The sequence below is a fragment of the Somniosus microcephalus genome, chromosome 2 (assembly GCF_052327205.1).
Source record: "Somniosus microcephalus isolate GS21.2 chromosome 2, FLI_Smic_1.0, whole genome shotgun sequence".
Lineage (NCBI taxonomy): Eukaryota > Metazoa > Chordata > Chondrichthyes > Squaliformes > Somniosidae > Somniosus > Somniosus microcephalus.
The window spans coordinates 338,138,777-338,164,570 of NC_140988.1; the positions used below are offsets into that span (position 1 = coordinate 338,138,777).

At 45.1% G+C, this 25,794-nt stretch overlaps 1 protein-coding gene across 9 annotated transcripts in view; it reads right to left on the bottom strand.

The window, feature by feature from the left end:
* Positions 1–25,794, bottom strand: part of fgfr3 (fibroblast growth factor receptor 3) — a 346,406-nt gene that overhangs the window by 134,667 nt on the left and 185,945 nt on the right. For 2 of the 9 annotated variants that reach the window (XM_085975424.1, XM_085975420.1), the window contains exon 1: positions 12,139–12,877. The exons of 3 other annotated variants lie outside the window; for them this stretch is intronic. The gene's annotated coding sequence lies outside the window, so the exon portion shown is untranslated. Of the gene's footprint in view, positions 1–12,138; positions 12,878–25,794 lie in introns of those variants that run through there. 4 more of the 9 variants (XM_085975426.1, XM_085975425.1, XM_085975428.1 and 1 more) reach the window with 3 other exon arrangements.

The window sequence follows — 25,794 nt, forward strand, 5'->3', positions numbered from 1 at the left end:
TATGTGTATGATCTAAGAATAATGGCTGGTATCCTTAATCAAGCCGCTTCAATTGTCTAGTTGTAACTGTTCTTAAATTGTTACAGTTCTCGGTTACATTCCTAGTGTACAGTACACAAAGTTCTGTGTTCATGTTATTATGATACGAGATGGGCCTTTCAATGTGGCTTGGATTGTGCATGACCCCATGGATTGATTCTGGGGAAGGGAGGCAGTATCAGGGTGAATGATTAATGCTCAGACTGCAACCGACCAGATTCTTGAGCCAGGACATTTTTTTGTTGTTGGAAAGAGGAGGAAAACAGGAATGTTTCATTATAACAACAGAAAATGCTGGAAAAACTCAGCAGGCCAGGCAACATCCGTGGAGAGAAATTAGAGTCGACGTTCCGGGTCTAAACCCTTTTTCAAAACTGGAAAGGAAATAAAATAGATCAAAAGGCAGGGCTGGCAGAGAACAAAAGAAGTGAAGAGACATTAAGAGGTATTCAAAACGACGACTCTAATTTCTCTCCACGGATGTTGCCTGGCCTGCTGAGTTTTTCCAGCATTTTCTGTTGTTATTTCGGATTTCCAGCATCTGCAGTATTTTGCTATCGTAGGAATGTTTCATTGTTCAGTTTCAGGCAAAACTCAAAGCCTACTTAGAGTAACGTACATCTTCATTGGTTAAAGAGCATTTGTCCAGTGAGTGGCCATACCATACTGACCAGGAGGGCCTTAGATTTGCTTTCTGGCCTGTGCTGACTTAGCAGTAGGCTGATACAATCAGTCTCAGTACCCCCCGAGCTCAGCATGGGGGAAAGAAAAATGTGACGAGAGTTCCCATTCCTGGTGGAAGCGTGCCTGTGTGCGTGTGGTGGAGGGGGTGGCGGAGGCAGTGGTGGTGGGCAAGGAACGGATCAGGCTCAGGCCCACACAGATAAGTCGTCTGCTGGGACTTACCATCAAGGCTCACAGCGAGTAATAACCACTTGGACAAGGTACTGGGAGATTTGAAAAATAAGGGAGTGATGGGTTATGGGGAGCGGGCAGGGAAATGGAGCTGAGCCCAAGATCAGATCAGCCATGATCTCATTAAATGGCGGAGCAGGCTCGAGGGGCCAAATGGCCGACTCCTGCTCCTATTTCTTATGTTCTTATTACGAAATCCTATCCCAGCAAGCAGTCAATACTGTATATTCAGGAGGTGGGGCAGAAAAGTGTAATATGCACAGATTGGAAAACAGAGAAAGGCAAAACTCCACCGTTGTGATAAACCATTCAGCTCTGTGTAAACAATCTGAGAATTAGGCATTTGTTGTATTCAGATCCCAAAGCACCAGCGGCAAAATGCTTACGATTAGGCACTTTGCAGCCTTCCGGACTCAATATCGAGTTCAACAATTTCAGATCATAATCTCGGCCCCTATTAATTTTTTACTTGTAATTTTTCCACTCCTTTCCCCCCCCCCCCCTTTCCTTTTGTTTCACTCTCCCACCTGGCAGCTATCTCTTGCCCTGCCAGTACACTTCACACCTAATCTCAGCCTATTACCATCTCGTCTGGCTTCAAACACCTTTTATTGTCTCTTCTACTTCTTTTGTCTCTTTCACTTCTTTTGTCCGATCACAGCCCTGTCTTCGATCTATTTTCTTTTCTTTCCAGTTTTGAAGAAGGGTTCGACCCGAAACGTCAACTCAAATTTCTCTCCACGGATGTTGCCTGACCTGCTGAGTTTTTCCAGCATTTTCTGTTGTTATTTCGGATTTCCAACATCTGCAATATTTTGCTATCGTGCTTACTTTTAACCTCAGGGATACTGGAAAACTCTGTAGACAAATCAAACTGAATGGATATCAATGGCAGCCATGGAGTCAGAAATTGGGACCTGAGGCTGGGCCACCTTTCGGAGGTTTATACACAAGCTTTATTTTCCCCCATTGAAATGTAAATTTGCCATCAACTTTACAGCAAGTTAAAACAGGTTCGACCCATCTTCCGTCTTTTGCGCTCTGTGATTTTGCGAATCAGCCACAAAGTGGCAATCAACACCCAAGAATTGTTCTGGAAACTTGTGTAAACATTTTAACACCAGCCTTTTTTCTTGCATAAACAAAATGCACACTGAAAATATCACACACAGAACACTCAGCAATACAAGTTAGAAGTTCCAGGTTCAATAACCTGACCATTAGCTGATCTAATTCGGGGTTAAAAATCTGCTACATCTCTAACTTTTTCCAGTTCTGACGAAAGGTCATCGACCTGAAACGTAAACTCTCGTTTCTCTCTCCGCAGATGCTGCCTGACCTGCTGAGCGTTCCCAGCATTTTCTGTTTTTATTTTAGAAGTTTGAGGTGTTACAGTTGGCCTCAGCAGCCCGGGCTAGGGAGGGAAAAAAATTAAGTTAGTCAGCGTTCAGCTCCTGATTGCTATCCAGTGATGCTTGCTGGAAAGTATGTGTGTATATGCCAAGTAATGCCAGGATTGGCTGTGATGTGCTCGTGAAACCCCCCCCACCCCCCTCATTCACCCCACCACTGATGACTGTGTCTTCAGCTGTCTAGGCACCACGGTCATGAATTCCATCCTTAAACTCTTCCGCCTCTCCATCCCCCACTCTCCTTTAAGATCCTCCTTTAAAAAACACTTCTTTGACCTCACCTCCTAATATCTCCTTCATTGGCTCGACATTGATTTTTGTCTATTTACGAGCTTGTGAAGCGCCTTGGGACACTTTTCTACGTTAAAGGCGCTATATAAATGCACGTCTTTGTTGTCAGTCAAGAAGAATGGGCACTGGGGCAAAGTATGGCTATGCTGTATCTTGAGGGCTGAATAGTTCCAGGGATGAGGGAATTCAGTTACGTGGATAGACTAGAACATGAGTAGGCCGTGCGGCCCCTCGAGCCTGCTCCGCCATTCAATAAGAGCATGGCTGATCATCGACCTCAACTCCACTTTCCCGCCTGATCTCCATATCACTTGATTCCCCGAGAGTCCAAAAATCTATCTATCTAGAGAATCTGGGGTTGTTCTCCTTAGAGCAGAGAAGGTTGAGAGGAGATTTGATAGAGGTGTTCAAAATCATGAGGGGTCTGGACAGAGTAGATAGAGAGAAACTGTTCCCATTGGCGGAAGGGTCGAGAACCAGAGGACACAGATTTAAGGTGATTGGAAAAAGAACCAAAGGCGGCATGAGGAAAAACTTTTTTATGCAGCGAGTGCTTAGGATCTGGAATGCACTGCCCGAGAGGGTGGTGGAGGCAGACTCAAAAGGGAATTGGATAAATAGCTGAAGGAAAAAAATTTGCAGGGCTACGGGGAAAGGGCGGGGGAGTGGGACTAGCTGAAGTGCTCGTGCAGAGAGCCGGCATGGGCTCAACGGCCCGAATGACCTCTTTCCGTGCTGTAACCATTCTATGATTCTATAAACCAAAAAAATAGAAAGAAAAAAATGACAATTCTGGAAATCTGAAATAAAACCAGAAAACGCGGTTCAGCATCTGTAAGGAGGAAAGACGGATTCTACTGTTTCGGGTATGTAACAGATGCTGACTGACCTGCTGTGTGTTTCCAGCATTTACTGTTTTTATTTGAAGAGCAAACTGGAACTTAGTTAATAAAAATATAATCACGCCACCGGGCAGGTTTGTGGACAACTGGATGTCACTATGTGGGATCGACACTAAGTGTACTGAACAATGGCCTCAGATGGAAATGGTCTGATCCCTTTTACTTTTGATCCGAGGAATCTGATGAGCAAAACACAGGACGCATCCACTGCTGACCTTGCTCACTGTTTTTAAAGCAAACAAAACCCAGTGTTCCAGTTGGCATTAATTCAACGAATAGATGATTCTAATCTGCACATCAAAGATTTTTCTGCTGCATATGAAACACAGCCTTTGCATTTTTGTAAACAAGTCACACAGCTTTCCAATGCTTGTATCTTGCCTCCGTTTCCATAATGTCAATAGAAGTCCCCTGTCTGACACGGCCAGAAACCCCATTTGTCTTCCCTCGTTCTGGCCGATAAGTGCCATCTGCTCATTTCAGTGACCCTGTCCTGTCGCTCTGAGGGCTCCTTTGTCCCTTCAGCAGCCTCCTACCCCGGCACCTCGAGTACTTGAGGTCAGTGACATGATTCTTTGTCCCGGGATTTCCTGCAGTGAGCTCCACTACAGATTACTTAAGAGCAGAGGGCTGGCAATGAAACCAGGAATGGTAAGAGCTCTCTTACCAGGAATCATCTATCCAAACGCCCCAAAGCAACATTTAATCCTCAAAGTCCAGTGCTCCCTTTACTAAACCATCCTGCAAGACAATCTTATCTAAAACTCCATTTACAGTATCTTTCAACAGTAGATATTTGAAATACCTTTTGCAAGGTTTCATAATGGCATTTTAAATTATGCAGGATTTTTTTTTAAACTGTCTTATTGGATGTAATCCCGATCCTTCTGGCCAAAAATACAATCCCATAGGATTCATGGCATGAGATTATTACCAATTAACAAACTAGGAAAAAGCACTTCTAATCCAAACAAACTTTTTTTAAAAGGGCTTCACAGAGTCTGTAAGTGTTATAGTCAGACAGATTAGTCAAATAGCTGATGCAGTGAACTAAAATGTTGATGGGCAATTAATACAAAACAACCTTAACAAAATGATTAGTGATACCATATGGCTAGTTTTTAACGTGTGTGTGTGTGTGTGTGTGTGTGTGTGTGTGTGTGTGTGGAGGGGGGGGGGGGGAGAGGGGGGGGGAAGCTGCAATAGAAGTGTAGCCACTCTCCAGAATGAACTCCTCAAACTGCGCAAGATTAAAATACCATTTATGCAATTGGTGAAAAGATTTATTGGCCACCTAAACTCTTATTGGGGTACGTTTCCACAAGCATTGGGCGCCTTCCATTACCTCACTCAAGCGGTCATTCTTCACTTGTGAGGTTAAACAGTGAATGTCGGAAGGTTATCCAAGCCGAGATATCACAGTAGACTCTAGATCTTGTCTTCACTGGTGTTGGTGTCACTGTATGCAGGCTTTCCAGTAGTGGGGTCACTGAACAGTAACTATGAATGGGAAACCTGGGTGACTTAAATTTCCACACCCTGAGAAACTCAGGAGTGTTGCATCCTTATTGCCACTTGAGAGGATTTCTAAAGGGGCAACCCAGCACGAAGCCTACAATTAATAATAACCCAATGCTGTCACTTGACTGCAACGATTTATTGCCATCCTGCTCATCCAGGCCTATACAACCAGCAGCTAAACATTAGCTACTGTGGCGGGTCTCTGCAGTCTGGCTAATTTTTAAACCTGCTTCAGTACACGATCCCGGTGTTAAAAAAAAATCATGAGGTGAAGTCACCTCCATTGTCCTTTCTCAGCGTCCCGCAATATCCCCTGAACACTTCAAAGCTTTTCAAATATGTCACACAGATAAATTTGATCAACTTGAATTGATATTGCGAGCTTCGTGTAAAAGAATGGGTGAGGAAGGCATCCCCAGCAAGAGGGGGAAAAGATTACGGTAGAAGGCAGACTGAACACGCGGTTAGAGAGGGATAGGTTTTTGAAAGAAAAAAAGACAAATAAACATGTATTTATATAGCGCCTTATGACATGCTGGAGCGTTCCAATGTGCCTCACATTCAATAACTTACTTATGGAGAGAGTACAGAAGAGATTTACTAGAATGGTTCAAGGGATGAGGGAATGCAGTTATGTGGATAGATTAGAAAAGCTGGGATTGTTCTCCTTGGAACAACGGAGGCTAAGAAGAGATTTGATAGATGTGTTTGAAATCATGAAGGGTTTAGATAGAGTAAATAAAGAGAAACTGTTTCCAATGGCTGAAGGGTCGATAACCAGAGGGCACAGATTTAAGGTGTTCGGCAAAAGAACCAGAGGTGACATGAGGGAAAACTTTTTTTACGTAATGAGTGGTTAGGATTTGTCTGATAGGGTGGTGGATACAGATTCAATAGTAGCCTTCAAAAGGGAACTGGGTAAATACTTGAAGGAGAAAAACTTGCAGGGATATGGGGAAAGAGTGGAGGAGTGGGACTAACTGGATTGCTGTTTGAAAGAGCTGGCGCAGACTCGATGGGCCGAATGGCCCCCTTCTGTGCTGTACTATTTGATGATTCTATGAAATGTAGTCATTGTTTTTATGGAGGAAAACACTGCAGCCAACTTGCCCATGCAATGAGGTGAATGACCAGCTAATTTGTTTTTGATGGTACAGTATTAGTTAAGGGACGAATGTTGGCCAAGACACTACGAGAACTCCAGGTTCTTTGAATTGTAACATTACATATATCTAAGGAAGGGAGAGTGGCAGCAAGACAAAGCATTTTAGAGAGATTGTTCCGAGGTGCAAGGCATTGGTTTCTGGGTTGGGGGGGGGGGGAAGTGTAATGCCGAGCTTCACGATTCTCTGAGTAAGTTGAATTATAAGAGGCCCGATGGATTTATGTTGAGCAAACAACTAAAAGAAGAAAGATCTGAAGATGGAGCCCCACAAGATTTTTGCTGTCCGAATTCAGTGCTGCTGGTAACAAGCCAACAGATGAAAACGAAGCCAGGAGAAAAAAAAACAAACAAAAAATCTTTATGAGACCAGAATAGAAAATAAATCACACTTTGACGTAGCGTGTAACCTTGAACTCAGCAGAGATACAACCTTGCAACGGCTTTGTAATAAAAATGTCAATAACGTGATTCAGATTTGGTTTGAGTTCTAAAAGACAAACACTTGAAAACGTCCTGAAGAAGAAAGGATTTCTTCTTTCCCCCTCTTTGACTTTCCCTCCTCCTCTATTAAAGGCATTGCCTCCTTGTTAGGGAGGGGTTCCAACAGCACCGCCTTTTGGTGTCTCATACACGCGGCCAACCTTCACGTGCGAGTCTAGACAGGAACACCATAGCCGGATCCAATCCTGTCCCTACCTGACGCTCACACATATCAGATCATTGCTTGAAAAAGAGAAATATTAAAGGGTAGGGGGAAGAGACAGGAGAGTGTGATTAGACGAGGCTCATATGCAGACTCGTTGAGGCAAATGACCTGTTTCCGTGCTGTAGCATTATACGATTTAAGTTTCCACATAACACTTTCCAGCAGGGGTCATTAGCTAACCATTAGGAGTGTGAATTCAGGAACCTTGGGATGTTTTTCTATGTTAAAGGCGCTATATAAATGCACGCTGTTGTTGTTGATTTCTCCCTCCCTAGCCTAGGAACATTGAGGCCTTGATTCGTGGCGCCATCATCATAGCCCTGGATAAGATCAGCTAACTGATCTTGCCCTGGCTAAGATAGACAAGCTGCCGTTACCATTTGAGTCATTGGGAAGCTTAGCATGGAAGTTTCACTTGTGTTTTTAATACCAATTAGTGAGAAGGCAATAAATCTCTTCTCAGGCAAGGCTAGACAATCGAAGAAGCGTTTTCAAAATGCAAACTGCAAAATCTGGTCCATAGTTAGCACCCTCACACAGTTGGTATATTATAACCTGCGTGCTTGGACTGTTTTAAATGATCTTTTGCTACTAAAGCAGCGGGTGTAAAAGTGAGACTTCTGTGCCAAAATGGCGTTTCCTACGTTACCACAGTGACTACACAAAGCACTTTGTTGGTTGTAAAGCGCTCTGAGACGTCCTGAGATCCTGAAAGGCGCTATAGAAATGCAAGTTCTTTCTTTGTTATGTTTTTTTCCCCCCAATTTTATATTTCTTTCATGTAGAATCTGCCAAATCACTGGTTTTGTGTGATTCTGCCTCCCTTCCCACCATTACTCAAATGTTTTCTCCCCTCCTCACTTTTGCTGGGCTATGGATCCAGAAGAACTGGTGCTTTCTGGCACCTCACTGAAGGTGCCATTCTTTGTGTGTGAGTCTAGACAGCGAGTGCATGATGGCTGTTCAACATGGGAGACATCACAACTGAGCCCATTCCTGCCCGCACCCCACATTCATACGTGCATACATTCCCTGCAGGGGGGGGGTCTCTCAATAGCATTCGGAGCAGGAAGCCTTTTGTCCCTCTGCCTAAGGATGCTGGGGCCAGTTGTGGCTCTCCCACCACTGCCCCATCTGATGCCAGCTAACTCAGCATAGGCCAGGGACTCATCCTAAGCCTTTCCCGATCTGTACAGCTCAGGAACAAGCCAAGTGGTGCATTCACCCACTGCGACGGTAGGGAAGCTCTGTGCAATGATTGCACAGCAGAATTATTCCTTGGCCAGAGCAGTGCTCTTGAAAGGATCAGTTTGCCTGATTCTAGGGCAAACCTATTACCACAGTACTCAGATGTGATAATGTAAAGATATCTTTGAATTCATTTCGGATGGGTCTCTCATATCTTTCACCAACTTTCTCCCTCCCCCTCCTCCTCCTCCTTTCTTGAAGGCGTCGACTCCCTTAATGGGATATGGTGCCAGGGGCATTCGTTGCCCTCTAGTACCTTGTTCAAGTGGCCAGCATTCATGTGAGAGTGTTGCTGAGCACCGGCAGGCTATCTTACCACGGAGCACGTCAGAGCCGAACCTGACCCTCTCCTCAACCAGCATTCACACACACACACGCACGTCCAGAAGGGGTCACTGCGCAGTGATCGGGAGAAGGGTGCCTGGTTAATTTCCCCTCCCCTAAAGCGGGGGAACTGTGATAACAGCAGCGCCTCATCGCTGCTCTTGGTTGAGAGCGGCTGGTGTGCCACAAACTAACAAGGGGATTTGCTTTCGAACGGTTTTGCAAATTGAGAAAAGATAGGACCAAAGAGCTTTGAAAGATGTTAACCTTTTGAGCTGGCACATCTGCAAGGGTACCCGGAGCCAATGGTAACCAGTGAAATGACCAGAATTTCTTTTACATTTTATGGCAAACATTATTTCTGTTGGTGCAGGCTACTCTCTGTCGATGTATACCTGTTACAGATTAACCCTTTCAAGGCCGCAGTGGCACTGCCACCAAAACTAAACAGAATTGATTTTGTTTTAAAACCCATTGCAAAGGATATAACCAATGAATTTGTATTCTTTGGATTGACCTTTCCCGAAATCCAGCTTACGATGAATAAGCTGTCAGAGCACAAAAAAAACACAATCTTGAAATGTGCTGTGGATTTTTTTTTTACCTTTCATTATGTAAAGTCCATTACCTCAGATTTAAAAAAAATAAAACTCCTTTGCCTGTTGTTCATCCTCTGGAAGGCCGCTTTTAGCTAAGTGTATAATAACAAGGGTCATTCTCTTTCCTGAGGCGCACCATTCTGAAATCTTTAGCCCTGCTCCGCACACCACCAACCGTTAACTGGCTAATTATTCATTTACCAGCTCAGTCTAACTCAGCCAATGCCATTCAACTCAGGTGTCCTCAAGTGTCTCACCTTTGTGACCATGGCAGGATTTGTTTTTGTTCTTACACACACGCCTCCTTTTTCTGCTTACAGCACACAACACTCACGTCTCTACATCACTAATAAATGTGTACAATATTGCAGAAAGAGTCTCACAGGAGTGTACTGTACATCAAGAAGAATGGCATTCTGTGTAACCGTTAAAGCTGAATACTACACCAGGGAGTTGAAATATGCTGAGCAGAGTAAATAGGTCTTCAGTCTCTTCAACACTGAGCTCCTTATACAAGTTTCTAAAACATACATTTAACACCAGACAAAGCAAGCACAACACACATAGATTCTGTGCAGTCCTTGAAATAAAAAGAGAGAAACAGCTGGAAACACACAGCAGGTCAGGCCAACATCTGGAAGAGAAAGATCGGAGAATCCTTCGATAGAAAGCTATTACACACCTTTCAAGTTTAATGGGTTTAGGAGGATGTTAAGTGTTCTGAGGCAGTGTCATATCTGAAACGTTCAAACCCAACATTTTCCATTTTTTCCCCTGCTATTCATTTGATGTTCTTTTTATTGTTACTGTTCATACTGAAAATACATCGTTATTACGGCTCAGAACACATCGTCCACCCAAAACCATTAACAACCCGAAGCGCTCCGACCTGTCCCCTGACAGATGTTGGGCTGACCTGCTGCGTCTTTCCAACCGTTCTGCGGGAAAACGGAACCAGTTGCAACATTTGCACTTTTTAAAATACGGATGGGCAAACCCAGAGTGCTGAAAGGGGGGGGGGGGGGGGTTCATGTTTAATTCTCAGGTTGCTCTCAATGTGATAAGTGTCTCCCAAAGGGCTGGTCTCGATGGACGAGTGCCCCCCCCCCGCCCAGCTGATAGCATCGGGATCTCATGGGCTCGCTGCCTGCGCTGATAGAGTTAGAAACACCTTGTAAACGGCAATAGGGCGCTTTCCCAAAGGAGTGTTGCTGGCTCCTCTCGGCGATGTGGGGGCAAGTTACACCTGCCAGGTTCACACTCAGAGCCAAGAGTTGTTGCTCCTCAATTCCCCCGCACTGTCCCGGACACACGGCCGGGTCCTGAATAGCACGAAGAAGCAAGGGGGTGAGGGGGTGGAGAGGTCTGTCGTGTGTTTTCTTAAATGATTTAATATCGCTTTCTGGATATCCATTAAATCAAGGAATTTGGAAATTTCTAATTTAAAAAAAAAATCAAACATGTTGCGATGGTCCCCACAGCGATGCCCCTCTGTAAAGTACAACACTTCAAAGTCAGGATGGCGAGCAAGAGCTCACTGTGAACCCCAGTCAAGGACTGGGACATGGCAGCACCTCCGCGGGATCGGCGCCATTCCGGCTCGGGACACTCTGCTGATTGCAACTTAACAACATTTCTGCAACTGAAAGTTAAAACAAGCGTGTTCAGCTCCGCTAACATTTCTTTGTGAGGCATCTGGTGATAGAGTGTAAACGATATGACAATTAACGGAATTCCCAGAATATTTTCTCTTTTTTTTCCAAATCAAGTTTTAAACTCACTTCTATCTGCAAGCGGGGAGCAGAAAGGGGGTTGCAAGACCCACGCAATGACTCTCAAATGGTTACTTGTTTGCTTTTGGAATTAAAAAAAAAACACGTTGTTACAGTGACCTGACAGACATCTACTAAAATAAGAACAGAAAATGCTGGAAACACTCAACAGGCCAGGCAGCATCCGTGGAGAGAGAGACAGAGTTAATGTTTCAGGTCTGGGACCCGACTAACACTGGGGAAGGGAGCGGTGGAGACCACCACAACAACCTGGGTCAGGGCGAAGCTACAAGTTAGCAAGCCAGCCAATATTCATTTACAAAATCTATTCACTAATCCGCTGGGGCGACCACAGCTCACACACTGCCGGGGCTTCAGATGTCACCCTGAGAGGCTTCACTTTGAAAATCAAGCTTTAACACAACAACAAAAAGTTGACTGGGTTTCGGGTTTCCAGTCCGGACCGCCGCTCAGTAAATTGGGGGCTGCAGCCTAGTGTCAGCAGCAGTGGGGGGATAACGCCAACAGCTCACGCATTGGAGTTCATCATTGCACCGTCCTCTTGGAGATGTTCGGCAGCAACACTTTGCGGCTCATTCTGTTTGTTTATTCGGGAGAGGGTGGAATGCGGGTGCAAAGAAAATACATACTTCGACCACCGAATACAACTCAGAAAACTGCCCACTCCGCTCTCCAGTAACACGCACTTCTCTAAAAAAAAACATCTGACCTCCCATTATTGAATGACTTGGATCAAATGAAAAATGATACACACTTAACGCTTTGACCGCCAATGGTAACTTTATAGTCCAGGGTCTCTCTCTTGCCTGTTAGTTTGCAACCAGCTCGATGCTGCTAGCTCGGCTTTAACAGCTGGACTCAACAGAACAAAGTTTGCAATAGTGTGTATATATAATATAAGTATATATATATACACACACAGAATCCACTCCTCGTCAATCACAGTCTGTCGGAACCACCATCTCTCTCTCTCCCTTTTTGCAATCTTCCCTCTTTCCTGCTGGGTTTGAGTGAAAACGTGCAGCAATTTCACAGCTCCCAGCGCCCCCTCCCTCCACACGCCTCCATATATCATACATCCTTAATTGGCTCACGGCTCCTACCTCAAGGGATGCTCCGCAGAGCCCCCCTCGCCCCAATGCAAGGCGAGTGCACTGACCTGAGAACCGTCCCTCTAGTCGAGGTTAAAATGAGAGAGAGAGAGCGAAACGCGCTTTACTGACCAGTGCTCGCAAACTGATGCTCCCGGGTGAAAAGGTGCCGATTTCGGACTCGATCAACAATCCCTCAGGTCCCCCACACAGCAGAGTTCAAGGTTTTCCTCGAGTGGATCAGAAACGACGAGAAATAAAAAGACTTTCTTAGAATATTCAAGTCATTTGTAAATCCAGCATGAAACACAGTCATGAAAACCCAAGAGGTGCTTGTCAACACATCCAAAAATGGCAATCTCTTGAATTCAGTTTAAGAGCCGGTCCGTGCCTGGGAAACCAATCCTTTCCTCATCAGTTTTTTTTTCTTATCAAGGATTTCTTTGCATTTTTCTCTTTAATTTTTCCTCCTGCGCCTCTCAGTTTTTAAACAAAAATATTTTTTTTTGCCCAGTGCTGCTTCTTGTCTTCAAGGAGAGTTCCTGGATTGTGAGAGCTGGAGAGATTTTTTTTATATATAAGTCAGGGTTGTACACTGTGTTCTCAAGAGGTGCTGCTTGGCTCCGTCCGTCCTGTGTGTGTAGTAGTAGCACTTTTGCTTTGCTGAGTGCGTTGTGTGAGTGAGAGTTGAGTGCGTGTGTGAAAGCTTGGCTTGCAGACTTCAACTGCCAGAGAAGAGCCAGTGGCAGAGAGAGAGAGAGAGAAAATTAAGGGAGATCAGATTTCAGTCTCTCGAGCACTCTGTAGTGACGTGTGGGTTCCAGCCCCCGGTGAAATGTAAGCAGGTTTAGTGGGAGGGCAGGGAATATAAACCATCAACTGCAACACATAACTCCTCCCTTTTCTGCTCTCAGAGGTGCCCGAAGCTCTAATAACTGATATAATCGGTGGCACTTTAAAAAAAAAAGCATTTCACTTTGTTGAGTGCCTTCATTTAATCTCTTTCTGCACAGATTCCAATCACCCTAAAAGTTACATTGTCTTGAATCCCAGAACTCTGTCAAAAGAAGAACCACCAGACATGAATATTTCGTACCCAATTCCACAACAACCTCAAGAAAATGCTCCAAGGGCACAAATGGCAGGACTGTCGAATGAGGAGAGATTGGGTCGATTAGGCCTGTATTCACTAGAGTTTAGAAGAATGAGAGGGGATGTCATGGAAACGTATAAAATTCTGACAGGGCTAGACAGACTGGATGCAGGGAGGATGTTTCCCCTGGCTTGGGGGGGATGGGGGTCTAGAACGAGGGGTCACAGTCTCAGGATACGGGGTAGGACATTTAGGACTGAGATGAGGAGAAATTTCTTCACTCAGAGGGTGGTGAACCTGTGGAATTCTCTACCACAGAAGGCAGTGGGGGCCAAGTCACTGAATATATTTAAGAAGGAGATAGATAGATTTCTAGACACAAAAGACATCAAGGGGTATGGGGAGAGAGCGGGAATATGGTATTGAGATAGAGGATCAGCCATGATCATATTGAATGGCGGAGCAGGCTCGAAGGGCCGAATGGCCGACTCCTGCTCCTATTTTTCTATGTTTCTGTACCTGGAATATACATTGGGGTAGCAGTATTGGGAGGAGCACCAAACCTGCCATGGGCCCCTGAAATCAGGGGTAGAGTTTCCACTTTCAGCGCAATCGGGAAATTGCACCCAAAATGCGCTAGAAATTGCGCTGGTGAGATGACAGTTCGCTAAAATTCATTTGGATAGTCACAAACGTAAAATCTTCCATGAGCCAGTGCAATCAGGCAGCATAATAGAACGTAATTGTTGCTTTGGTTTTTTCCCCCCCATTAAAAATGGATGTATTTAAGAGTGGCAACCTGGTGCAGGTTTATTAATACAGCTGAAAATGGGTTTATCAGCAAAAATAAGCATTCTTTAATAAGGGTGTCCTGTCCTCCACTTGTGAGTAACCGGATTTAAAATCACTGAAAATGACTTTTACAAAAAACTATACTGAACCTTTTAATAGCTTCTTTGGTGTAAATTAGTCATTTTTTGACATCAAAAACTTTTAAAACGTGCCTACTAGTGCCTCTGCCCCAACCAAAATGAACGCAATTTGAAGAGTCTTCCCGAACCAGCGCAATCCGCGGAATCTTGCAATTTCGACCGGGGAACGTGGCCTGATTTGTGGGCGGGGCCTGATCCGGGCAAATTGAATCTTGAACCAATGTAAAAGAGTGCAGAAAACACAAATGTAATTGGGTTTGGGTATAACTCACTTACCTTTAAAATTTCCTGATCTTTTGCACTGGTTCCGGCCGGATTGCCTTGATATTACTGGCGTAAACAAACGGAAACTTGACCTGGGGCATTAAATGCCTGTCTCCAGTTTAGCCTGTAAAGATAAGTCTCGATTTGCTGGATCAGATGATTGATAATTATAATAAAAATGAAAAATTTAGAGCTTAGGGGTGTGTCTTCCAGCTTGGCTAAAGGACAGTGGTCATCAAGAGAAATTATGTTGCAAGACTCTTAGTTCAAGAATGGCAGCAAACAAGTGCACTGAAAAAGTATGCACTGCAGTAAATGTAGTGCCTATTGTTTGACGACATGGTGATTTCACATATACTGCTACGACAGCTTCTGAAACAGCGCCGACTGATGTAACATGTGTCGATGTATCCCCCCTGCTGATATATCAACTGCTGATACAGTGTCTTCTTCTGGTGCCTATTCAAGTAACCTCTGTTGATACAGCACCACCTGATATCGCACCTGTTGATGTTCCCCCCCTGCTGATAAAACATCTGTTGCTATCGCACCTGCTGATATAGCGGGCTCGATTTTCATTGGGCCGTGGAGGCGGGATTGGAGGTGTGTGGGGGGTTAAAATCGTGAAATCGGGGGGGCACGACCCCTCCCGCCTCCATGCCAGTTTCAAAGGAGGCGGATACCCGACCTGTGCTGGGACCCGCCTCCCTGAGGCGGGAAGGGGATTAGTGCCAATTAACTGCCTGTTAACAGGTAGTTAACAGGCAGTTTTTAGCCTAATCCCTATTTTTATCCCTGAAGCATGGGATTCCCGATGGCTCCAAACCACGCCAAGTTAGCGAGGTGGACCGTCGGGCTGAAGGACTTGGCGGGTTCGAGATGTCCGGTGTTCAGGTGAGTGATGGGTGCATGAGTGCAGAGGTAAGTGGGTTTGGTGTGTGTAAAGTGTTTAAATAAGTTTTACTTACCTTTACAGCCTTCCTTCCTTCAGGTCTCGGGAGTCCCTCATCTCACCGGCACAGAAAGCAGAATGGCCGCGAGCTGTCAAAAGCTGCAGCATTCAGCTTTCTGTTCTGGAGAGATCTCTAAATCAGCCCGAGAGGAAGGAATTAACTTAGTGTACAGGTTGTCAGTGTTTGACAGCTTCAAACAACTGTCAAACGTTGATATTTCATCTGTCCAAAGCTCTGGACAGATGAAATGTCAATCTGTGATGTCACCTGTTGCCGGGTGGCCCTTAATTGGCCTGCTGAGCCCGCTGGGTGGGCTCAACAAGGTCAATCAAATGAAAATCGCGTGGGTTGGCCACAACTCGATGGAGGCGGGACAACAACCCCAAAAGTCGTAGTCTTGCCTCCTACACGCCTCCAGTATCAAAATCCAGCCCAACGTCTCTTTATGTAGTGCCTGCTGATATAGTGTTCATCGTGTGCTGAGATGGCACCCATTATATAACACCTCCTGTATAGTGCCCATTAATACAGTGCCTCCTGATATAGTGCTTGCCGATATTGTGTCTGCTGAGACAGTAGCCATTAATTCAGTGCTGATTGATGTAGTTCCTACATGGGTTTACCCTGGGGAAGACTAGATGTTTCTCTTCAGGGACGTAGCATAAATGGGAGTGCACTGTACCTTAAGCTGCTCTCGTGTGTCTCCTAGTGGCTAGACCAGGCAGCGAGAGGGTTGTCTTCCAGCCTAGTCAACCAGAAAATGGTATGTGGTACAGGGACATGGGAAACTAAAGTGAGGAGGAGAGGGACAAAACTACATTTTAAAATGTAGCAAATCTGAATGGCAAAGTGATGAGATCACTGCCTCCCAATGATGCCATCGTAAACACCTGTGATGTTCTAACCCAGATAAAGCTGTCTTCCAGAACACTTTACTAGGCAACAATATCTTTTTAAGAACTCAGGAAAGGAAATGGGCCTGAATGAGGAGTTCCTTGATGTGCCACATACAGCTCTTTTCATGATAAATATCTGACAATACTTCCAACTTCACGTAGCAATTAGAAAACAAATCACTGAGCGTTGAATTACACGCTCAACAGTGCAACGGTTGATCCATACTTGACCTAAAATATCATAGAAGTTGTGTCACAAATCATTAATTAATAAGTTACCAATTGCAGTTAAAATGGTTGGTTTTATGCCACGGAAATCAAATTGCATTAAAATAGTCCCGTGATTCTCCAATAACAGCTCATAGTTGCCCAGAACTTCATTTTAGAGTAGTCATCATATCAGTTTGGACAAGGGACATTTTTGAAATATCTATGAATGGTTACTCTTTCCAGTCCAAGTTAGGAGCACATTATATCGAAGGAGTGCATCATTGAAATTGAAGGATTGATCCAGCACAGTGTACATTGTGGAAACGTGCAATGGTCAAAGGAGCTCGCTGACAAACAGATTGTAAGTGACAGCCCGCTTTTGCACAAAAATCAAGGCAGATGGCCTCTACCACTCCGCAAATCAAATACTCCTCGACTGGACTTGTTTGCAGCATTGGCCCAAGGAAGAAAAGCATTCAAGCAACTGCAGTCATTCAAACAACTCATTCCCTTTTCACTTAAACACCCCAGTGTCAGGATCTAGACTCAATCTTACCACGCTGTAGGCAATGGCAAAAACAAAAATGAGACTATCAATTTTAAAATAAAACAAAACAGTGCTGCTAGTTTTATTTTTTATTTTTTTTGGAGGGGGAATGTAAAAAATGAATGAATATGGTTCAATTTCCCTTTACCTTCTTTTGTTTGAGCATACAATGGGCAAAGCCTAATTAGTCAGACTACTGTGAGCAGGCAGTGTCTTTCCCTAGATGAAGGGGGTGCGTGAGGTGGCAGTAGGATCAACAGAGAGAGAGAGGGAGAGGAGACAGTGTCACAGACAGCTTGGCATTAAAACTCTGAACTGCCACCAAATGACAGCTTTACAGGCTGCCCAACAATGGAGAGAAGCTTTGCATTAATGGACAGATTGATGAGCCTAATTTAGGCCGCTCCGCTCCCCTGACCCCCCTACCGCTCCGGCGAGCATTGGCTCTCTTCTTTCTTTTCCCCTTCGACACTATTCCGCTGGTTGAATAAACTTATCAGCCACAGTAACTCCATTCTGAGGACTGAGAAACACCTTTGTGACACCCGCAGAAGAAAGGCGCTGCTTTGCAAGACAAAAGGGTCCCATAATCTCCTCATTGTCCCTCATTAGGATGGCAGAACCTGCCTAATTGGAAAGTTATAGGATCCAACTAATACTCCTTAAATTAACCTGCTGAGTAATAAAGAAATCTCTCTCCACCCAAATACATATGTGACAGGGTTAACACATACTCTTTGTTTGTAAACTCCATGCACCCCTATCCTCTCAGACTCTCGCTCTCTCTGTCTGAAATTGAGTGATAGAATTTTAGGTGCTTTTACATTACAGCAGGCTGTTGGTGACTCAGTATAGTACTAAAAGAAATAACTTGTCTTTGCATATCACCTTATTAAATCTTCAGCACATCACAAGGTGCTTTGTATCGAGTGAATTATTTTTTGGCGTTTCATCATTGTTTTATATAGACAAACACAGCAGCCAATATATGCACAGCAAGGTCCCACAAACAAAATAAGATAAATGGCCGATTAAACTGTTTTTTTTTTGATTGAGAGATAAACGTTGGCCAGGACACCAGGTGAACTCCCTCCTCTTTAAATAGTGCTCGGGTATCTTTTTTTAAATCCACTTTAATAGACTGAAGAGGCCTCAGTTTAATATGTCACCCAAAAGACAACACCTCTGACAATTCAGCATTTTCTCATTACTACACTGAAGTGTCAGCCTAGATTATATACTGAAGTCCTAGGAGTGGGGCTTGAACCCATGACCTTCATGGCTCAGAGGTGATGGTGCTCTCAGTTGAGCCAAACTGACATTACAAGTGCATTGTAGAGACATTGTTGATGGCTCAACGTTTATTCAGTAACAGCCATTCATTGAATCATAGAAATTTACGGCATAGGAGGAGGCCATTCAGCCCATCGTATCTATGCCGGCTGAAAAAGCTATCCAGCCTAATCCCATTTTCCAGCTCTTGGTCCGTAGCCTTATTCAGACAAGAAATGTTCCACATTCATTGTATGGAGTGAGCAGATGTCAGTTGCAACAACAAGCCTCCGTGCCCCAGGTTTAAGGGCAAAAATGATCCCTGGTTCCTGCTCCGGAGATTGCTGATCAGAGACTCTGCTGGAAGTGTGCATGTATAGACATTCGGTAAGGATAAGGATCAGGCTGAGATATAATATCCCCCACGGCTGAGCAGGCCATCAACCTGCATTGTCAAGGCTCACCCAGGAAGAATGGCCACCTGGGTAATTGTTCCCCAGCATGGAACAAAGGACTTCGGGATAAAAAAAGGATTCGAGAAATTAGGGGTGGGGAGACAGTAGAAAGAAGGGATTTCAGTAAGGGCGATCAGGCAGTGGAAACACTACGGGTAGAGCTAAGGGAGAGCAAAGGATGCAAGACTCTGGTATGAGTTGTCTACAGACCTCCTGATGGTAGTAATGTATAAATATGGATGATGTGGAGATGCCAGTGTTGGACTGGGGTGGACAAATGTAGGAATTCACACAACACCAGGTTATAGTCCAACAGCTTTATTTGAAATCACAAGTTTTCGGAGCGCTGCTCCTTCGTCAGGTGAAGACGCTCCGAAAGCTTGTGATTTCAAATAAAGCTGTTTGACTATAACCTGGTGTTGTGTGACTTCCTACATTTATAAATATGGAGATCAGGGAAGCATGTAGCAAAAACAACATGGTTATAATGGGAGATTTTAATTTTCACAGACTGAGAGAAGCAGAACAGCTCGAGTAGTAAAGGCAATTAATTTCTAGAATGTATTTTAGGGCAGTTTTCTTGAACAATTTGTTTTAGATCTGGCAAGGGAATAGGCCGTACTGGATTTAGTGATAAGTAACGGCCCAGGATTGGTTAACAATCTGACAGAAAGGGAACATCTACAGACAAACAGTGGGACGTATTCAAAGAAGCATTTTGTACAATAAAAAAACAGTACATACCCTGAAAAGGCAAAGGCTTCACTCGTGTGGTTAACCATGGTCATCACATGAGGTAAGAGATAGTAGCAAGCTAAAAGCAAAGGCTTACACAAATGCAACAAAAAGCGGAAATGCAGCACTGGGAGAGATATAAAGAGGAACAAAAGGATACAAAGAAAGTAATAAGTGGTGCAGAAAATGAATATGCTAAATCTTGCAAAGAATATCAAAGCTTACATCAAAAGTTTTTTTTATAAATATATTAAGAGAAAGGGAGTGATAAAGGGAAATGTGGGCTCATTAAAGGCTGATGCAGGCAAGACTATAATGGACAATAAGGAAATGGAAGGCTTGCTAAATGAATACTTTGTATCTGTTTTCACAGTGGAGGAAGAGGACAAAAACGGTGCATGGGAAGCTAAAAATAAGTCAAGGGGAGGAACTCAGCACTTCCAGCCGGGATCCCTGGAAAAGAATCAGGAGTGGGAATCTTGGCCGATTTTCCCCTCCCTAATTCGGGAATGTTGAGGTCAATTGTAGAGCCCTGGCTGCTGTTCCGCCTTGGGACCAGTGAACATTGCCACAGATTGGGCATCAAATCTGGGGTTTTCGTGGTCTATATGGTTCAGCTACTCACTGGTCCATCGGGAGTTTAGGGGAGATTTGCACTAACGTTGATTTCAATAGGAATCGATATACCTTGATTCGGTAGAACCTGTTATGGCAGGTACAGTACAATTACATGTTACCGTGACAAATCATTTTATTGAATTAAAAAAAGAATGGAATATATACTCCTAGGAGAGGATATTTAGCTAAGTTCTTGAATCAGACCAGATTTCCATCACCCAAAACCAAGGACCTTTTTAATCATTCTGACATTAATCAACCGCCTGAAATTTAACCCCTTCGTCATTAATCACCTTGTGGTTGTCCAAACTCGCAATGCATCAAACTAACCCGGTATCTCTGGAGCTGTTCAGATTATCAGGAATATTCCTTCATTAAAGAGGCATTGTTCTGCCTCTGGGCAGGATGTGAAGGTAAACTGTTAGGGTGACAGCTTAAAACGGGCCTAAGCTGTCACCATGGCGATTTAAATTACTTTCCAACATAACAGCTGGCTTTAAGGTGGCCACAATCCATTCAATATGTGGTTTCTAAAGAGTTTAAACAGTGTGATCTTCATACAGAAACCTCTGTCCAAAAAAATGCCCGACTATGCTCCCCCCCGTTGGCTAAGTTGGCTGATCCCAGCCAGGGGCAGCAGAAGAGATCCTTAAATTAGCTTCAGTGTCTCTGGGCTAGTGAGGGGTGGGGTGGCGGGGGGGGGGAAAGATCAGCCAGCGTGATTGCCACAGTTGGTGGTTATCCAGCGACTGCTGCTGGGAAGTGCGCACGTAAAGAGCTCAGGGGAGAACAGGAATAAAAACAAAAAATTCGGGAAAAACACTCAGCAGGTCAGGCAGCATCTGTGGAGAGAGAAACAGATTCGGACCGATGACCTGTCATTGGAAATGGTGAGAAATGGTTTTTGCTGTGATGCTCTCCACAGTTTAAAAAGTGTGCCAACGCTCACAGTCTTGGCTCATGTGAAGAATGGACAAGGCAATGGAGGGCTATCGGTGCCAATGGAACTGTGCTCCTGCGTCCTCAGGAGAGCAGGAGGAAGGAGAAGAAAACAGGAGCAAAGAAACTACTACTGTCGGGTCTTAGGTATAATGATCTGTCTGCAGCACAGATAAGTGATGTATGTGTATGCTTTTATGCATGTGCATATCTATATCTGAACATGTTGATGTGTGTGCCTTAACATTCTGTGATAAATAGATTCTGGTACATTTACATCAAGTCTACAGCACAAAAATAAGCCATTCAGCCCAACTGGTCTATGCATCACATGAGCCTCCTCCCACCCCTCTTCATTTAACCCTATCAGCATATAAACAAACCTCTGATGGCCAGTACAGGGATCAAACCCATGACCTTGGTGTTATTAGCACCACACTCTAACAAACTGAGCTAACCAGCCATCTTTTAAGTAATGATACAGAGCCTCGACTGTAATGGGGAGTCGAGAATCAACGGGCCCAGCTGAATGATGAATCTGCAATGCCGAGTTACTCAACCTGCCTGCTGGAGGACACAGGGTGGCTGAGTGAATTAGTAACTTGTCCTTTCACCTCTGGATTCCAATGCAGCACAATAGAAAGCTTGCCTTTATGTTGGGCCTTGAACGTAGAAAAACATAGGTCTGTGAGGACAGGGGTGATGGGGCTTGATCTGGGAGAAGATGAGGACGGCAAAGTTTCAGACGAGCTGAGGATGAGAGGTCGGCCAGGAGACCATGGAATAATGGAGTCTGGAGATGACAAAGACATGGATGGGTAGATGGGCTAAGGTAGAGGTGGAGCTGGGTGATGTTATGGAGGGGGAAGTAGCACCTTTCATATCTTCAGGATGCCCCAACACACTTCACAAAGCAATTAATTACTAATGGAATGAGTTTGTTGACTTTAAGGTGCAATGTAAACTGACAGCATTAATTGAGTGTTTGTTTGTGCGCCTTTTATTAAGATTATTAATAAAGAAACTATGCGGAGCAAGTTGTGCAGGTTAGATCCTCGGGAGCCTACTGTCAACAAGGGCAGACGTCGACGACGAAGTCCAACACCGCCTTCAGTGTGCCAGTGCAGCCTTCGGTCACCTGAGGAAGAGAGTGTTTGAAGACCAGGACCTCAAACCCGGCACTAAGCTCATGATCTACAGAGCAGCAGTGATACCTGCCCTGCTGTATGCCTCAGAGACATGGATCATGTACAGCAGGCACCTCAAAGCACTGGAGAGGTACCACCAACGCTGCCTCCGCAAGATCCTACAAATCCATTGGCAGGATAGGCGCACCAACGTCAGTGTTCTCGCTCAGGCCAACATCCCCAGCATCGAAGCTTTGACCACGCTCGATCAGCTCCGATGGATGGGTCACATTGTCCGCATGCCCGATACGAGACTCCCAAAACAGGCACTCTACTCTGAGCTCCGGCACGGCAAGAGAGCCCCAGGTGGGCAGAGGAAACGCTTCAAGGACACCCTCAAAGCCTCCTTGAAAAAGTGCAACATCCCCACCGACACCTGGGAATCCCTGGCCCAAGACCGCACAAAGTGGAGGAGAAGCATCCGGGAAGGCTCCGAACACCTCGAATCTCTTCGCCGGGAGCAAGCGGAAGCCAAGTGCAGGCAGCGCAAGGAGCGCACGTCAACCCAAGCACCCCACCCACCCGCCCCTTCAACCACCGTCTGCCCCACCTGTGACAGAGACTGTAGGTCCCGCATTGGACTCATCAGTCACCCGAGAACTCATTTTCAGTGTGGAAGCAAGTCATCCTCGGTTCCGAGGGACTGCCTAAGAAGGAGGGAGAAGAGATCTTTTACTTTCTGCTGTTCCTGTGTAACTAGTTTAACCAAACACACAACTTGGCTGGACTCAACCGTCTGAGGGCATTCTTAAAGCAAAATGTTGGGCATTACATTTACAAAATTCCTAGGGTGCCTCACAGAAATACAATTCAGCACAACTGGTGTTAAAAAGGACATTTAACTCGGAAGCCACAAGGTAAAAATATCACTGGTGTATCGGAGGGTGCTCTTTCGGAAGTTGGTTTAAGGCATGTTATTGGGGCATAGTGGAGGGACCTTCACTCTGCAGCTGCTTTTGCTATTCCTGACATGGGAGTGCTTCGTGCTGACAATAGGGGTCTGAAATGGCCAAATAAAAGGTTCCGTTCCTCAGCACTGCCATCCCTCACCTTAATAAGCACAAAAAATCCAATGGAACCCTACTGCCTAGCGCAGGATGAGAAGTTATCAGTGCTGTTCAGTTACAGTGGCAATCACCATATTCCAAAGAAAACTATGCAGTCGAGGGTAGATACTGGCTTTCCCCGGTGTTTTGATCAGTGTTTGCAGCAAGCCTGGTGCCTCGTCACGTATGAGGATTTGGAAAATCCACCCTTTAATGCTGAACTTTAGGAAATTACTAAATGAAAGATTATTATTAAAAAATGATCTGGAATGCACTGTCTGAAAGGGCGGTGGAGGCAGATTCAATAATAACTTTCAAAAGGGAATTGCATAAATACTTGAAGGGGAAAAATTTGCAGGGCTACGGGGAAAGGGCAGGATGAGTGGGACTAATTGGATAGATCTTTCAAAGAGCCGGCACAGGCACGATGGGCCGAATTGCCTCCTTCTGTGCTGAATCATTCTACGCTTCTGTGAAAGGTCCGAGAGTATATTTGGTGAATTTCTGTTGCTGGTGCGCAGTTTCATGTGTACGCAGCAAATATCGGGTATTTGGATGTAGAGGCCAGCAGGCCCGCACAGGATCTTCTACCCATTAAAATGAAAGTTCCTGATGCACACTCCTGACATGAGAAGCTCCATACTGATAGCATGAATTTGTAAAAAATCAACTCTTTATACAGTTACTAAGGAGCTGTGTTTCATTGGGGGGAAAGATCCAGTTGGTTAGCGTCTGCCATTAGCGCCTGCAGAGGTAATGGGGCGCTGATGCAGTAGCGCTGGGGTGAGGTGAATCCAGCGCCGCACAGCAAATCCGGACCACCCCCCTCCCCCCCGCCCAGTGTGCTGCCGGTATGAGGTACCGGCGGGGACATTATTTAAAGGCATCCGCATTAATCACTTGCAGCTGTCAGGGCAGGTTAGTTTAAGTGGTTTCTTGTCAGTTTCAGCTAGTGGATCACTTTGTATGAGTAATCTCAAGCTTCTTTTGTATCAGCAGTCTTCTGGCAAGTGCAAAGTGCCTACATTTATTGTTCAAAGATTTAAACTGCTACACTTGGCAACATTAATGGGGGCTGTACTGGCGCCACCTCGCCCTCCAGGATCTACGGCAGAGGGAGCGTAGGCAGCCAGAAATACGGGAACATGTGCGCAGAGGGATAACGAAGGCCATCAGGGCTCTCACCAGGAGGCCTTACCCTCCAAGGGTTTTCTGATAGCACCTCTCCTACCTTCCATTAAGTGAGGAGCAGTGTATTAGGCGGCTCTGCATCACCACGGTGGTGGTCACGGAACTCTGCCACCTCCTTTAAACAGACCTCCAGCCTCACAGCAGGATGACTTAAACCCCAGATCCCTTTTGCTCACCACATGCCATATCACAGCGCCCTTCTGGGCACAAAGGTGGAATGAGAGACCCCACAAAATATTGCAAACTCCATTAATAAATGTATCCATAAACATATCACACATATCACATTCATTCTAATAACTAATGACCTTTGTGCCTGCCATAGTTGAATAGCTGTCATTGTGTGTAAGGCGAGAGATGTGGGTGTGAGTGTTGGTAGGTAGAGATTGTTGGTGGGTGAGTGCTAGGGGTGTGGTGCTCTGGGCAGTGTGTGACGCTTGTGGTACAGATGGTGGTATGTAGCATTTGTTGAAGCATTCAATCACCCTGACCACCCGACTGAGGTGGATCTGCCATGAGTACACCTGCTTCAGTCCTCCAGCTCCTTCTCCTTGTTGTGCTTCTCCTTGCTGAGGCAGCTGCACAGCCAGCAATGCTGAGAATGAGGTGCTGCAGTATCAATGAGCCTCCCCTTTAAGTACTGGAAAAAGCCTGTGGCAATGGTGAGTTGAGATTAGACTGCACCCGATATTGGTCCACCCTCTGAGTGTAACGCCACTGAGCTAGGCCTTTAAGACTTGATTTAGCGCCCCAATCATTTCTTTGAGCAGCGAGAATGAAAGTTGCGTGCAGTCTAAAGCATTAGCGCCTGGCGCTAATTCTCAAACTTTTCTAAAGATACCGCCCATTCCTGGGCTGTAATGAATTTCTAGCCCCTAGTTTCTGAAGGGTCTACCCCAGCTCAAACATACCTAGCGGTCCAGAAGTTGGAGTATGCTCCATTTTTGTTGACGTGCAAACTCCCCAAAGAATAAAGGGAACTGTGGCACCTAGCCATAGAGTGTAGGGAGGCCTCAGTTCCCAGGCCTGTGCTTAGTCAGCTGATCTAAATGAAAGAAACAGTTTGCATTTAGATAGCGCCTTTCACATCCTCAGGACATCCAAAGCGCTTCACAGCCAAAAGTACTTTTGCAGCGTAGTCACTGTTGTTTTGTTGGGAAAACACAGCACACAACAGGGTCTCGCAAATAGCGGATGAGATAAATGACCAGATAATCTGTTTTTAGTGGTGTTGGTTGAGGGATAAAGATTGACCAGGACACTAGGGGAACTTCCCTGCTCTTCTTTGAATACTGCCATGGGATCTCCTATGCAAGCTGAACAGACCTCACTTTAACATCTTACCACAAAGACAGCACCTCAAACGATGCAGCACATCCTCAGTACTACACTGAAATATTAACCGAGATTATGAGCTCAAGTCCTGGAGTGGGGCTTGAACTCATGACAT